Source organism: Girardinichthys multiradiatus, chromosome 6, assembly GCF_021462225.1.
Source record: "Girardinichthys multiradiatus isolate DD_20200921_A chromosome 6, DD_fGirMul_XY1, whole genome shotgun sequence".
NCBI classification, from domain to species: domain Eukaryota; kingdom Metazoa; phylum Chordata; class Actinopteri; order Cyprinodontiformes; family Goodeidae; genus Girardinichthys; species Girardinichthys multiradiatus.
In genome coordinates, this window is record NC_061799.1 from 18,269,846 (window position 1) to 18,285,479 (window position 15,634).

Consider the following 15,634-nt stretch of genomic DNA (forward strand, 5'->3'; position numbering starts at 1 on the left):
TGCTCAAAAAAATAAAGGGAACACTAAAACAACACAATATAACTCCAAGTAAATCAAACTTCTGTGAAATCAAACTGTCCTCTTAGAAAGCAACACTGATTAACAATTAATTTCACATGCTGTTGTGCAAATGGAATAGACAACAGGGGGAAATCTTTGTCGATTCGCAAGACACTCAATAAAGGAGTGGTTCTGCAGGTGGGGACCACAGACCACTTCTCAGTACCTATGCTTTCTGGCTGATGTTTTGGTCACTTTTGAATGTTGGTGGTGCTTTCACACTAGCATGAGATGGACTTTACAACCCACACAAGTGGCTCAGGTAGTGCAGCTCATCCAGGATGGCACATCAATGCGAGCTGTGGCAAGGTTTGCTGTGTCTGTCAGCGTAGTGTCCAGAGCCTGGAGGCGCTACCAGGAGACAGACCAGTACACCAGGAGACGTGGTGCAGGCCGTAGGAGGGCAACAACCCAGCAGCAGGACCGCTACCTCCGCCTTTGTGCAAGGAGGAACAGGAGGAGCACTGCCAGAGCCCTGCAAAATGACCTCCAGCAGGCCACAGATGTGCATGTGTCTGCACAAATGGTTAGAAACCGACTCCATGAAGATGATATGAGGGCCCAATGTCCACAAATGGGGGTTGTGCTCACAGCCCAACACTGCAGGACGCCTGGCATTTGCCAGATAACACCAAGATTGGCAAAATTGCCACTGGCGCCCTGTACTCTTCACAGATGAAAGCAGGTTCATACTGAGCACATGTGACAGACGTGACAGAGTCTGGAGACACCGTGGAGAGCGATCTGCTGCCTGCAACATCCTTCAGCATGGCCGGTTTGGCAGTGGGTCAGTAATGGTGTGGGGTGGCAATTCTTTAGAGGGCCGCATGGCCCTCCATGTGCTCGCCAGAGGTAGCCTGACTGCCATTAGGTACCGAGATGAGATCCTTAGACCCCTTGTGAGACCATGTGCTGGTGCGGTTGGCCCTGGATTCCTCCTAATGCAGGACAATGCTAGACCTCATGTGGCTGGAGTGTGTCAGCAGTTCCTGCAAGATGAAGACATTGAAGCTATGGACTGGCCCGCCCGTTCCCCAGACCTGAATCAGATTGAGCACATCTGGGACATCATGTCTCGCTCCATCCACCAACATCACGTTGCACCACAGATTGTCCAGGAGTTGGCGGATGCTTTAGTCTGCCGTCTCATCAGGAGCATGCCCAGGCGTTGTAGGGAGGTCATACAGGAACGTGGAGGCCACACACACAATACTGAGCCTCATTTTGACTTGTTTTAAGGACATTACATCAAAGTTGGATCAGCCTGTAGTGTGTTTTTCCACTTTAATTTTGTGTGTGACTCCAAATCCAGGCTTCCATTGGTTAATACATTTGATTTCCATTTATGATTTTTGTGTGATTTTGTTGTCAGCACATTCAACTTTGTACAAAACAAAGTATTCAATGAGAATATTTCATTCATTCAGATGTAGGATGTGTTATTTGACTGTTCCCTTTATTTTTTTTGAGCAGTGTACATTATGTGTAGTCTCCAAATCAGCGGTTGTTTTTGTATAATGTCTCAGTAACATCCTTGTGAATGTCATTGTGCAATTTTCTCAAGGACAAGAATACAAATTTACTCTATACCTGTCAGTACTCATAATACTATGGCTGAAATTGTTGTGCATCTAAAATATTGGATTTATCTGCAAAAACATTTTTGAGCATTTTTACTATTCTTTGTGTGTTTGCATGACCTTCATCCTTTATCAAGCAACTACATGAAAAAAAAAGTAAAAGTATTGCAAGTGCCTCTGCATTTTTTCCCTGAAACATGGGGCTTATGGTCTTGCAACTTGGAGCAGACTGAACACAAAACCACACAAACACACATACCCATAAATAGATGCACATGTGTGTGCAATCATTTTATGTGTCCTTGTTAAGCACCTTCAGAGAAAAGATTGTCTGGTAGTTTACTCCTGAGATGGACTCTTGTTTAGCATTTAGATTGGCTTGATCAACCACCAGCTATATCGTAAGTATTTGTGCATGTGTGTGTTTGCAGTATGTGTGCATATGAGAAACCCGATGCCTGTCTTTGTGTATCTTCGTGTGTGTACTATATGTATACCTTGTGTGCGTCCATTTCTGCTCAGAGTCAATGGATGTCTCATACTATGTTCTGTGCGTGTGTGCGTGTGTTTGTGTGTGTGTGTGTGTGTGTGTGTGTGTGTGCTGATGTGTGTGATGAGCCATGGCTAACAGCTCTTGGTGAACACTCCAAGGCCAAGGTTACCAATGAGCCAGTGAGCCAGGGTCATACAAAGTTGCACATTAATCTTTTATAGGGAACCCTGCCACAGCCACCACAGTCTGCCACAATTTTACCATGAATACTGTAGGAAGTTCTGGAAGTGTTGTAATGTAATGCCTCCTACTACAAACACTTGCCAAAAAATGTATTAGATCAGCTTTTGTGAATTTTTATTATTTTAACTTTTGCATTTGTTACCAATGTCCCGTATTTGCCCTTATGTGAAAGGAAAATAGGGTTTTAATTATTTATAGATTATTTTAAATATGCACCAATTAAAGTGGATTTAGGAAAGGGAGGTCAAAAAAAGTTTGCGTGATTCCGACTATAAGCAGAAATGTTGAGTCCACACATACAAAGTGTAAGAGTGAGCATTTTTCATACTCTGTTGGTATAAATCAGAATCACATAATGTAATGTGTATGATTTGATGCCAAACTTACTGTATGTATTCCCAGCCGGTCACTCTGTATTTGTTGTGCTACTTGTTTATGATTGCATCTGAGTGCAATGTACTGTCCCTTACCTCTTCTTCAACCTTGAGTTCAAAGAGAGTTCACTGTCTCCCCTACGCCTCTTACAGTAACATGTGTAATGGGGAACAGACAGAGTGTGTGTGCATGTGTGTGGGTTTGTGTCTCTTCAGTTCTCTGCCTCAAGTCTCCCCAAAAGCCACTTACATTCTCTCAGAGTAATAACTGTGTGCACAGGGAGAATTAGTGTGCTTATGTCTGTTCACATGAGTGTTATGGTCACCTGGATGTTCATGTGTCCTTCTTTGACAGATGTGCATCTTTGTACTTTGAGGTTCTGTCTCTAAACATCTTTTTTGTCTTGTCCAATGCAGCATCAATGTTTTAGCAATATTTCCTCTTAATACACAATTCAAGCATACAGTTAAAACCTGATATTGTGAATCAGCCCCAGAACTACTGGTCCTTCTCAAAATATTAGCATATTGTGATAAAGTTCATTATTTTCCATAATGTCATGATGAAAATTTAACATTCATATATTTTAGATTCATTGCACACTAACTGAAATATTTCAGGTCTTTTATTGTCTTAATACGGATGATTTTGGCATACAGCTCATGAAAACCCAAAATTCCTATCTCACAAAATTAGCATATTTCATCCGACCAATATAAGAAAAGTGTTTTTAATACAAAAAACGTCAACCTTCAAATAATCATGTACAGTTATGCACTCAATACTTGGTCGGGAATCCTTTTGCAGAAATGACTGCTTCAATGCGGCGTGGCATGGAGGCAATCAGCCTGTGGCACTGCTGAGGTCTTATGGAGGCCCAGGATGCTTCGATAGCGGCCTTTAGCTCATCCAGAGTGTTGGGTCTTGAGTCTCTCAACGTTCTCTTCACAATATCCCACAGATTCTCTATGGGGTTCAGGTCAGGAGAGTTGGCAGGCCAATTGAGCACAGTGATACCATGGTCAGTAAACCATTTACCAGTGGTTTTGGCACTGTGAGCAGGTGCCAGGTCGTGCTGAAAAATGAAATCTTCATCTCCATAAAGCTTTTCAGCAGATGGAAGCATGAAGTGCTCCAAAATCTCCTGATAGCTAGCTGCATTGACCCTGCCCTTGATAAAACACAGTGGACCAACACCAGCAGCTGACACGGCACCCCAGACCATCACTGACTGTGGGTACTTGACACTGGACTTCTGGCATTTTGGCATTTCCTTCTCCCCAGTCTTCCTCCAGACTCTGGCACCTTGATTTCCGAATGACATGCAGAATTTGCTTTCATCCGAAAAAAGTACTTTGGACCACTGAGCAACAGTCCAGTGCTGCTTCTCTGTAGCCCAGGTCTGGGGAATGCGGCACCTGTAGCCCATTTCCTGCACACGCCTGTGCACGGTGGCTCTGGATGTTTCTACTCCAGACTCAGTCCACTGCTTCCGCAGGTCCCCCAAGGTCTGGAATCGGCCCTTCTCCACAATCTTCCTCAGGGTCCGGTCAACTCTTCTCGTTGTGCAGCGTTTTCTGCCACACTTTTTCCTTCCCACAGACTTCCCACTGAGGTGCCTTGATACAGCACTCTGGGAACAGCCTATTCGTTCAGAAATGTCTTTCTGTGTCTTACCCTCTTGCTTGAGGGTGTCAATAGTGGCCTTCTGGACAGCAGTCAGGTCGGCAGTCTTACCCATGATTGGGGTTTTGAGTGATGAACCAGGCTGGGAGTTTTAAAGGCCTCAGGAATCTTTTGCAGGTGTTTAGAGTTAACTCGTTGATTCAGATGATTAGGTTCATAGCTCGTTTAGAGACCCTTTTAATGATATGCTAATTTAGTGAGATAGGAATTTTGGGTTTTCATGAGCTGTATGCCAAAATCATCCGTATTAAGACAATAAAAGACCTGAAATATTTCAGTTAGTGTGCAATGAATCTAAAATATATGAATGTTAAATTTTCATCATGACATTATGGAAAATAATGAACTTTATCACAATATGCAAATTTTTTGAGAAGGACCTGTATATCAGAGAGAACCCTCTGATTTTGAAGACATGGGCTGAAGCTAGCAAGAGAAAGTGAATATCCACAATGAAACCAGTCTTCATAAATTCCTAAAGGCCACTCACCTAGGAAAGCAATGCACAAAAAGCAGATTACCATTTGCAAATTCTCAGAAATTTCCTCATTTTAGGGGACACGGCCTGTGGTCTGATGATAAAACTAAAATGTTCAGTCATAGTGACCATTGTTTCATTTTTGAGGAACATTTGGAGCTTTTAAGCCTGAGAACACCATCCTACCTGTGAAGTACAGGGGTGACAGCATCATGTTATGTGTTTAGCTGCTGGAGGGACTGGTGCACTTCAGACAATAGATGCGATCAGAAGACTGTCGTTCACTAATTGGGTAGGGTGTCACTAGACATAGCATACATAGTAATTTCTTTCATCGTTAAACTGTTGTCTATTTGCAAGAACAGGACAGAAGGGCACCCAAAATGTGTGACCAAAGTCAATACAGTTAAAGTGCAAGTAAGGAAATGTGTGTAAAATTCAGAATCTGTGAAATCTTTTAAGTCTCTAAAAATACTCTGTCATTATTTTGACATTTACTAAATAAATAATTTGCTAACCCTGACCTAAAACATGAACAGTTTGTATACAGTGAATGTAAACATATGCTTTTAGCCTTTTTAAAATGAGCTTCTTTCTCTTCTATTGCTCTACCATACGGTCTACTAACTTTGCAAAAAATTACACCACTTTTCTTCCTCTTGTTCATAGAAGCTGATATGAGCAACACAAAAATATGGGTGCAATGCAATTACCCTGCACACATACACGTGTGTGTGTGTGTGTATTGGGCTTAAATAATTCAGCCCTGAGGTGTTGTGCTGGTAATGGTGCACCAAAACTGAGTTATCTCTCTTTTAGTGAGAGAGAGAGAGAAAAAAAAAAATCATACCTAACCTCAATCGCACAGATGCACACCTGTTGAGGTCTGCGGGGAAGCAGGGCGTGAGCGTGAGTGCTGACGTGTACATGTGTGTGCCACGGCAGCAGTGTGCGGACAGAACAGCGAGCTGAAGCAGAATTGACAGACTGTCGTAGGCACTAACACAGCAAATTGCTGCCTGGATGGAAATATCTTCATAATCTCCAATCAAATAGGCTGTCACTCAGTGCTTCCAAAGTCCTGTTGACATATTTCTTGTCTCACCATCTTGTAGCCTCACATTCTTCATTCAAAGCTACCTTTTTTAGTTTTTGTTACTATTCTGGTTTTTGTGTCTCTGGATGAAGAGGAAACCATTTTCTGTATGTATATAAATATACATACTGTATATAGGCCTGTGTGTGAGAAGGATTGTGAAAGAGTTTGAAAAGTGGCCTTTGTTTGAAATATGAAACTGCTCTCAGCTGTATGATATTACAGCAACAGAGCAGCAATCAGACATTAATTGAATCTGGGTTATGACTTTTCTGTGTTCTTGCTGAGCTGAGCGTCTCCCCTACTTTTCCATCTATCCTTCTCCTTCCTTTTCTCTTTTCACTTTGAGGCTCCTACTTTCATATTCTTATTCCACTGCCAACTAACGCTTTCGTGTTGGTCTATAATCACTTTTACACATAAACAGTGCCTTGCAAAAAGTCAAATATTTTGAATAATTTTGCCTTTTAATCACATCACAGTCAGGCATGAATTTATTAATTTAATTTTATGAGTTTCATTTGATAAATCTATACAATCAAGATTACATATTTTTACACCACCACCAATCTGAAAAGTGTGTATTCAGTCCACCTGGGGTTAATATTTTGTAGAATCACCTTTCACTGCGGGGCTGCAGGGTGGCGCAGTTGGTAGCACTGGTGCCTTGCAGCAAGAAGGTCCTGGGTTTGATTCCCAGCCAGGGGTCTTTATGCATGGAGTTTGCATGTTGTCCCCGTGCATGTGTGGGTTCTCACCGGGTACTTCGGCTTCCTCCCACAGTCCAAAGACATGCCTGTTAGTCACTCTAAATTGCCCTTGGGTGTGTAAATGAACGTGTGCATGGTTGTTTGTGTGTTGCCCTGTGATGGATTGGCGACCTGTCCAGGGTGTTCCCCGCCTCTCGCCCATAGACTGCTGGAAATAGGCACCAGCTTCCCTGCGACCCACTATGGAATGAGCGGTAGAAAATGACTGACTGACCTTTCACTGCATTTACAGTTTCAAGCTTTCTGGGATATGTCTCTTCCACCTTTGCTCATTGAGAGGCTAAAATCGTTGCCCATTCTTTACAAAGTGGCTCAAGCTCAAGCAAATTAGAAGGAGAGTGTGTGTGAATATCAATTTTCAGTTTATGCTACAAATTCTTGATTGGATTTAGGTCTGGGATTTGATGGAGCTTGTCTAATAAATTAATATGCTTTCTTTTTAGCTCCATTAAACCTTCTTCCATGTTTGCTCTGTCCAAGACATCACTTGTCGTAAACTGTAAATGTGAGTTCATAATGCTTTCTTGCCACTGTTTTATAAAAAGTCACTTTTGTGAAGTGCATGATAATAGGTATTATCCAACTGAGCAGTGGATCTCTGCAGCTCCTACATAATTAGATGGATGACGTTATTTTGGTAGTTTTGCAGTTGTGCCATACTTTCTCCAATTTCTAATGATGAATTGAACAGTGATATGTTTAAAGCTCGAGATATTGTTTCATAAACAAACTCTGCTCTAAACCTCTTCAGAGCTGAACTCTATTTACTGTTTAGGCAATTTCTGTCATAATTCACACCTGTGTGTGTTTCTGTTAATTACACCCACCTATATCCATCCAACATGTGCCTGCCGATGTTTTGTTATTGCTTTGGTCCTTCAACTCCACAAACTGTGACAGAAGGACCTAATCAGAAGAAGGACCAGGGAATAAACGTGTTATTACTCTGTCGTCGCAGCGGCCATTGTTCTGGGGCTCAAGCTGTCAATACCACCTCCAGACAGCGCCATGTGGTGCTACAGCACCTCTACGTCACTGCAGTGTAGGCCACCACAAGCCTGCGCTGTTGCGCCCACAGCCTGCTTCCCATGTTCCAGCATGGGCTTTCAGAGAAGGATGCTACTTATTTGGCTGTGCTGAAGGTAAATGATTTAAGCCGTTTTGCTGCGCAGTCAGTGACTAAGCCAGACTTTTTGTGTGCTGTCCCAGAGCCTGCCTCGAGATTTCCCCCCTCACTGCCTGAAAGCACCAGTGCCCACTCCTCGCCAGAAGCTGCTGCTGTAGCCTCATGCTCCAACTCCGGAGGTCTCTGACAAGGGTGTCTAGGTGGACCTACCTTGTGCTTCAGTCCCAAAGCTCTTTTGTGTCCCCCCCCCCAGAGTCCCTCAGCCAACTTCCTGACAAGGTTCTCTGTGTGTTCTCCATGAACCTTCATCACTGGCCTCCAAGCTTCCTGCATTGCCGCTGCTGACCTCAGAGGTTCCTGCAGCACCTCCGCCAGCCCTCAAGGTATTGTGCATTGCTGCTGTCGGTCTCCAGAGTTCTGTGCCTCTGCGGGACAACCTGCAGGTCGTCCACCTGAACTTTGGGTTTTGTGTTGTTCTGTTTTCGTGCCTTTCCTACGAAGACCCGTCTGCCCACCCTGTTCGGGTTGCTTTTTGTTTTCTTTTTTTTCATGGACTCTTGGGGTGTCTGATATCCGCCATTGAGGGGTAGTGTCATGATCTGCACCTGTTGGTCTTTCTTAATTCCAACCAGCTTTTTTCCATATAGTTCTTTCCACTTCTGTTGTGTTTAAGTTGCTGTTTTCTGTCCCTTCATGTGTTTCCTTCACGTTTGCCGATGTCCTGTTGCGTTTGGGCCTTCACCATTGCAAATTGTGACAATTTCTGAAGGCAATTTGTTTCACTGGATTTTATTTAGGGCAATAGCATAAAGAGGGCAGAATACAAATGCACATCACCCTTTCTACTCCTATGTAGTACTTTCTGTTAATCTGTCACATATCTCAATAAAAATGCATTCAAGTTTGTGGAAGTATAAAATCTAATAACAACCGCAAGGCAGTATATATGCTGTACTTCTCGTATCTAAATGTATGTAAATGTATCCTCTCCTACTGATTTCTCCTAATGTTAACTGATTCCATAACGTGCAGCAGATTCCATTCACTGCCTTCGTTATAACATTCATGTCTCATTAAAAGGCTCTATGGTGAAATGCCACCATCCTAACTGCCCTTTGACACGGGACACTGGGTTTCAAATCTATAGTTATGGATTTATTTTTGCATGTCATTGTTCTTTCCAAATGTGTCCTTGTGTTTGCACACATCTGTATTGTTTATTGCTCTGTGCCTGCATGCACAAGAGTGTGGTCTCTTCCATTCTGATAAGGAGAACACTAAGTTTTCTAATTACAACACACTGAGTGTGTGTGTGTTTTCTCTTTGCTAAAATGGGTGACTATCTATCCAGCCTGACCTTTTCTTTAATTGCTTGGTTTGGGTTCCATCTGTGCTCATTTCAGTGGCAGCGGTCTCCCTGAAATGACTGCCGACTCCCAATTGTCTTTGGCAAAAAAACATCACATTACCTGTCGCAGCGAACAACCCAAATGCCCACATTTGTAAAACACATTTAACTGCGAGTCCAAAAACACATAAAAACATGTACACCAGCGGCTGCCGGGAAAACCAGAAAGTAAAGCAATTTTTTTTGTTGTTCAGTGCCACATCAAGATTTTATGAAAGTACTCATTTTAGTGTAGTCTGTGTGTCCTTATTAGAGAAAGTATTTGTTTATTATTCTGTTTATTAAACGAAGTATTATATTTGAATATTTCCAGTTGTAATGTTTCCTTATGGACTTACTGTCAGGTAGACTTAGAGATAGAAAAACGCATCTTTAAAATCATACATATCAACTTCCCTGTCTCAACACGTCACATAAAACTCACATACTATTATCATTTGTCTGTTGACATATACAGGAGTTGGACAATGAAACTGAAACACCTGTCATTTTAGTGTGGGAGGTTTCATGGTGTGTGAAGGTTCAATTAGCAGGGTAAGAGCACAATTTTGCTCAAAATATTGAAATGCACACAACATTATGGGTGACATACCAGAGTTCAAAACAGCACAAATTGTTGGTGCACATCTTGCTGGCGCATCTGTGACCAAGACAGCAAGTCTTTGTGATGTATCAAGAGCCACGGTATCCATGGTAATGTCAGCATACCACCAAGAAGGACGAACCACATCCAACAGGATTAACTGTGGACGCAAGAGGAAGCTGTCTGAAAGGGATGTTCGGGTGCTAACCCGGATTGTATCCAAAAAACATAAAACCATGGCTGCCCAAATTACGGCAGAATTAAATGTGCACCTCAACTCTCCTGTTTCCACCAGAACTGTCAGTCGGGAGCTCCACAGGGTCAATATACACGGCCGGGCTGCTATAGCCAAACCTTTGGTCACTCATGCCAATGCCAAACGTCGGTTTCAATGGTGCAAGGAGGGCAAATCTTGGGCTGTGGACAATGTGAAACATGTATTGTTCTCTGATGAGTCCACCTTTACAGTTTTCCCCACATCCGGGAGAGTTACGGTGTAGACAAGCCCCAAAGAAGCGTACCACCCAGACTGTTGCATGCCCAGAGTGAAGCATGGGGGTGGATCAGTGATGGTTTGGGCTGCCATATCATGGCATTCCCTAGGCCCAATACTTGTGCTAGATGGGCCAAGGACTACCGAACCATTCTTGAGGACCATGTGCATTCAATGGTTCAAACATTGTATCCTGAAGGCGGTGCCGTGTATCAGGATGACAATGCACCAATACACACAGCATGACTGGTGGAAGATTGGTTTCATGAACATGAAAGTGAAGTTGAACATCTCCCATGGCCTGCACAGTCACCAGATCTAAATATTATTGAGCCACTTTGGGGTGTTTTGGAGGAGCGAGTCAGGAAACGTTTTCCTCCACCAGTATCACGTAGTGACCTGGCCACTATCCTGCAAGAAGAATGGCTTAAAATCCCTCTGACCACTGTGCAGGACTTGTATATGTCATCCCCAAGACGAACTGACGCTGTATTGGCTGCAAAAGGAGGCCCTACACCATACTAATAAATTATTATGGTCTAAAACCAGGTGTTTCAGTTTCATTGTCCAACCCCTGTAGTTGAAACCAGGTATTTACATAAATTGCATAAAAATACACAGAACCTTTTTTCCTTCTCTGTCTACCATTACGTTAGACAGAATACTTTCTGTGCCAGGTCAGTTAGGATTACCAAGATCATTTGTATTTGTCAAATTCCAGAAGAAAGACAGAGAGAGAAATTTGTTTTAAGTTTTTTAGTTTACATACATTTCTTAGTAATTTTTCCCATATTTGGTAAAAATGCTGTTTAAACTGCACGACTTGGGTCAAATGATCTGGGAATCCTTCCATGGATTTCTCACAATAGTTTGCTGGAAGTTTGGCCGATTCCTCCTGACAGAACTACTGTAATTGAGGCCCCTGTCCACACAAACCTTATTGCCAAGTAGTGTTTCACATGTAACAGAAATTTGCTTTTGTGGTAAGGGGCTACACATAGACAAAGATGCAGGTGACATAAATAAATAAATATTGGTTGAATGGGGAGTCTTATCCCCATGAAACGGCTGCTAAGCCAACTACATTTGAAACCTACTCCCAGAGTGGGATAGTTCGAATCCATTTACTGTGGAGGCTCCGTGTGGACACCCCTACACACTTAACTACCTACGAACTGGTGATCTTCCCTCCCCTCAACACGCATGCGCTGACTATCCAAAACAACCTCAATAACAAGGGCACACTTCTGACTTGCAGTTATATTGAAGCTGTTCCATCTGTTGTGTGTTTTACAATAAAATCTTTTGCTCCTCTATGGCAAGCATGAGCACAAATGGGAGTTGAAAAACTACATTTACAGATGCGTGTTCTTCCTACAGTACTTTCCCGCACATGCGCAATGTTTTTTTATATCTGTTGCTGCATTAACCGCACCACTCATTGGCATGGCATAAGTATGAAAACGCTAGTTTTAACTAGTAGTTTCATCTTTACAGTCAAAGTTTTCTGTGTGGACATCGCTGTGAACATAGTCTGAGTAAAGTTTATTGACCGCTTTTCTCACACACTCCATTTAAGCTCTGCCTACAGAAGGTGTAGATTCTCAGTCATCTTGGTCAAAGTATTCACACCTCCATTCTACTAGTAAACAGGTTTAAGAGGTCAAAGAATGCTAACACCATGTCTAGGGATGAGCAGTACAGATTTGCATGCAAATATTACCTGTAAGTGTTGTGTGTTTCAGATACCTGTTTGTATTGATTCAGCCAGAGGGACTACAGTGTGATGAGACCTTCATTTCTTTGTTCTTACTTACTTTGTTCAAGTAAGACTAGAATACTATGCTCTTAACACAGCATCCAGTCAATATCAGTGCTATTGCTGTAATTTGGATGGTATAGTGTCATGAGTGATGATTAAAGTATTGTGACACATGTGCCAGGCGATGATGACTTTCCACGTACTGATTGTTGTGGGCCAGTCAAGTCAAAGTCCAGGGCTGTTTTATAGTCCCAGTCCGTCCCTGGTTTCAGCTGTTGTTTGTACAGCTGTCTCTCCTACACTGACAGCTCTCTGGGGATATCTAAGCACAGTGCAAAAGAGCAGATCACATGACACAGACAGCAAGGTACCTGTAGCAACCAATACAGTCTCTCGTTGACTGTGAGCATAAATTTTAAAGAGTGAAATAACTTTACTTGAGAAATTCAGGATTCGTTAAATTAACAAAATTGTTTGTGTGGCCTATAATATAATGTTGCAAAGTGTGCACAAAAAAAGGCTTTTATTGGTGAAAATGCTTGTGAAGACAAAATCAAACAGAGCACAGACAAGCAGTATCGGATGTAGAGTTTCATCAAGAACTATGATAATACAACTTACCTAAAAATACTTTTGGATCGCATTGGTACATCAAGAGTTGTTTCTCCAATACTCTGATCTCTAAGACAGAGATTCACCTATCCAAAAAACTATATATTTAGGCTTCCAAGGAGTAGAAACCTGTCTAAAGCTAATTTACCAAATCTACATGGGCACTATGAACATATTAGAGGAAGAATGTCTCCTCTCAGAATGATTTAATTAGTTTTAGAGATTCCCTGTTGATGCCTCCCTTTTATTGTACTTTCCTAATGTTGCTTGGAGTAGCAAATGACAATTTCCTGTTCAAATAATTTTTTTGCTATGTTCTAGGTGTGTGAGATAGATAACAAATGGGTAGCTTATACATTAGGTAAGTCAGTTAGCGCCAAGAAAAAGAGTCTGTTTCGTCTGCCTTCTTTCTCTGCTCACCTCAGTCTTTTTATTTATTCTGGTTTTGTTTTGTTCGCCTCTGTTATCAATCAGCTTTTAAGTTGAGGAGTCAGCTATTACCTTCTCACTCCTATGATCTCTAATAAAGTGAAATTGACCCAACTTTCTTGGTTTTATTAGGTACAACTACAGCAATTTGCACCCAGCTCAGCTACTGATGCCAACGTCGAAGCTGTTGTAGGTCTTTCTCTAATTCGAGCTGTGATTGATGATTAGCAAATAAAACCTGGTAATCTGGCAGAGCAAAAAAAATTATTCTGCATACAATTAATAATTTTCAATTAGTGTAAATTATTCATCTAGATTTAGCTAATGCAAAAATGGTTTTTCGGTTACTAAAATGTGGTTTCAGTAAATTATTAAAACTTGAATTCTTAAATTTGACCTTTACTGATAAACCAGATTGATCTCAAAGAATGACATCTGCCCAGTGGCTCTCTCCTTTTAAATGAGCATTGCAGCGCTGCCAGGTTACCTGAGCTGTCTTCACTATCTCGTCTTTTCTCCCTTCCTCTTTCTAGCTGACAGTCTAATTGTCATGTGGGTAGCCTCTGCTGCATGGATTTAGTGTCCCGCTTGCCTTAATTTAATTGAAAAACTGGAGAAAGGAAGGAGGAGGGAAAGGAGGGAGGGGATGAAAACAGATAAATAAAAAGTGGAACCAATCTTTGCCGGGTGCGCAGGGCGGTAAAATGGCTGTGTGCGGTGAATAATGCATGGAGGAGATGGATAGGTCTGTGTGGTTAGAGCCCAGGACTGCCCTGGCTTCATTACTGCGCTGTTTGTATGCTGATGCTGTGATGCTGCTTCCTTCGCTCTGTGACAGAACGATGGCTGCAGAGGGGGCACCTTCCTAAGCAACTGCAATTATTTTTCATTCATTTGCTCTTTAAAGCTTTTTCTAATTTTTGTTCTCACGCTGCTCTAAATTTAAACGCCAACTATTCTCTCTCTTTGTGTGTATATTTATTTGGCATCGTCTTTATCTCTACTAAACCTGCTGCTATTTAAACTTGAATGCAAGGTGAGGAGGTACAGGGGTTGGACCATGAAACTGAAACACCTGTCATTTTAGTGTGGGAGGTTTCATGGCTAAATTGGACCAGCCTGGTAGCCAGTCTTCATTGATTGCACATTGCACCAGTAAGAGCAGAGTGTGAAGGTTCAATTTGCAGGGAAAGAGCACAGTTTTGCTCAAAATATTGAAATGCACACAACATTATGGGTGACATACCAGAGTTCATAACAGCACAAATTGTTGGTGCACATCTTGCTGGCACATCTGTGACCAAGACAGCAAGTCTTTGTGATGTATCAAGAGCCATGGTATCCATGGTAATGTCAGCATACCACCAAGAAGGACGAACCACATCCAACAGGATTAACTGTGGACGCAAGAGGAAGCTGTCTTAAAGGGATGTTTGGGTGCTAACCCAGATTGTATCCAAAAAACATAAAACCACGGCTGCCCAAATCACGGCAGAATTAAATGTGCACCTCAACTCTCCTGTTTCCACCAGAACTGTCCGTCGGGAGCTCCACAGGGTCAATATACACGGCCGGGCTGCTATAGCCAAACCTTTGCTCACTCATGCCAATGCCAAACGTCGGTTTCAATGGTGCAAGGAGCGCAAATCTTGGGCTGTGGACAATGTGAAACATGTATTGTTCTCTGATGAACCTTTACTGTTTTCCCCACATCCGTGAGAGTTACGGTGTGGAGAAGCCCCAAAGAAGCGTATCACCCAGACTGTTGCATGCCTAGAGTGAAGCATGGGGGTGGATCAGTGATGGTTTGGGCTGCCATATCATGGCATTCCCTTGGCCCAATACTTGTGCTAGATGGGCGCGTCACTGCCAAGGACTACCGAACCATTCTTGAGGACCATGTGCATCCAATGGTTCAAACATTGTATCCTGAATGCAGTGCCGTGTATCAGGATGACAATGCACCAATACACACAGCAAGACTGGTGAAAGATTGGTTTGATGAACATGAAAGTGAAGTTGAACATCTCCCATGGCCTGCACAGTCACCAGATCTAAATATTATTGAGCCACTTTGGGGTGTTTTGGAGGAGCGAGTCAGGAAACGTTTTCCTCCACCAGTATCATGTAGTGACCTGGCCACTATCCTGCAAGAAGAATGGCTTAAAATCCCTCTGACCACTGTGCAGGACTTGTATATGTCATTCCCAAGACGAATTGATGCTGTATTGGCCGCAAAAGGAGGCCCTACACCATACTAATAAATTATTGTGGTCTAAAACCAGGTGTTTCAGTTTCATTGTCCAACCCCTGTAATTCTGCTTTTTGTTTTAGGTTTTTTTAGAGCAGATATGCATCTGAAAGTTGCAGGACACCGACCCTGAAATTTGCGACCACATAAGCAATATTTATTACAAAATGTGACTGACTTCAAAAACTG